Consider the following 1952-nt stretch of genomic DNA (forward strand, 5'->3'; position numbering starts at 1 on the left):
TGGGCTATGGTAATGTTTTCCAAAGGTTTCTGTGACACCAGCATCTTGTCCCAAAAAGGAACTATAATGTCAGTGAGGAAGAGCATTTTAGGTTTCTGAGATCTCTTTTTATTTCCAACTTTTGACCAATAATCTTATCTCCAGTTGTCTCTTGCTTTTTAGGCATTTTAAAATAAAATTGCCTCTTGAGTGTCTCCTTTCCCAGGACAGGAATTTTTCAGTGAACATCAGCATGGACAATGCCACAAAAGTGGTTCTGCCTGCCAGGAACATCAACCTCTAGGTTTATTGAGATATAATTGAATGTAACATCATAAACATTTAAAATGCATGACATTTATTTGATATATATTGCAAAATGATTCCCATAACAACATTAGCTAACATCTGTATCATTTCACATAATTCCCATTTCTTTTTGGTGCTGAGATCTACTATCTTGGCAACTTTCAAGTAGGTAATACCAAATTGCACTCTAATCACTGTGTGTACCTACTCATCTTCTCCCTGGAGGTTTGTACTCTTTGATCAACATCTTCAAATTTCTCCCACCCCCCAGCCCCTGGTAAGCAGCATTATACTCTCCATTTCAAGAAATTTGACTTTTTAAAATTCTACATTAAAAAGTGATACCATATACTATTTGTTGTTCTCTGACTTATTTCACTTAGTAAATGCCCTCAACTGCACACATTTGCACTCATCCCACATGCTAGCCAAGTAATGCTGAAAATTCTCCAAGCAAGGCTTCAACAGTACATGAACCATGAACTTCCACGTGTTGAAGCTGGATTTAGAAAAGGCAGAGGAACCAGAGATCACACTACCAACATCCATTGGATCATAGAAAAAAACAATAGAATTCCAGAGAAACATCTCCTTCTGCTTCATTAATTACACTAAAGCCTTTGACTGTGTGGATCACAACAAACTGGAAAATTCTGAAAGAGATGGGAATACCAGACCACCTTACATGCCTCCTGAGAAATCAAGGAGCAACAGTTAGAAATGGATGTGGAACAATGGACTGCTTTCAAATTGGGAAAGGAGTACTTCAAGGCTGTATATTGTCACCTTGCTTATTTGACTTATATGCACAGTACATCATGCGAAATGCCAGGCTGGATGAATCATAAGCTGGAATTGAGATGGCTGAGAGAAATATCAATAACCTCAAATATGCAGATGACACCACCCTTATGGCAGAAAGTGAAGGGGAACTAAAGAACGCCTTGGTGAGGGTGAAAGAAGAAAGTGAAAAAGCTGACTTAAAACTCAACATTCAAAAAATGAAGATCATGGCACCTGGTCCCATCACTTCATGGCAAATAGTTGGGGAAACAATGGAAACAGTGGCAGATTTCATTGTCTTGAGCTCCGAAATAATTGCAGACGGTGACCACAGCCATGAAATTAAAAGAAGCTTGCTCCTTGGAAGAAAAGCTCTGACCAACCTAGATAGTGTATTAAAAAACAGAGACATTACTCTGCCAACAAAGGTCCATCTAGTCAAAACTATGGTTTCTTCAGTAGTCATGTATGGATGGGAGAGTTGGACCATAAAGAAAGCTGAGCACTGCAGAATTGATGCTTTTGAACTGTGGTGTTGGAGAAGACTCTTGAGAGTCCCTTGGACTGCAAGGAGATTCAACCAGTCCATATTTGGTTCTAACTGTTGCTTCCTGACCTGAATATAGGTTTCTCAAGAAGCAGGTCAGGTGCTCTGGTATTCCCATCTCCTTCGGAATTTTCCACAGTTGATTGTCATCCAAACAGTCAAAGGGTTTGGCCTAGTCAATCAAGCAGAAATAGATGTTTTTCTGAAATTCTCTTGCTTTTTTGATGATCCAGCAGATGTTGGTAATTTATTCTCTGGTTCCTTTACCTTTTCTAAAACTAGCTTGTGGGGGAGGAGCTAAGATGGTGGAGGAATAGGACAGGAAGACCACTTT

The sequence above is a fragment of the Bison bison genome, unplaced genomic scaffold (assembly GCF_000754665.1).
Source record: "Bison bison bison isolate TAMUID 2011002044 unplaced genomic scaffold, Bison_UMD1.0 scf7180017863532, whole genome shotgun sequence".
NCBI lineage: Eukaryota > Metazoa > Chordata > Mammalia > Artiodactyla > Bovidae > Bison > Bison bison.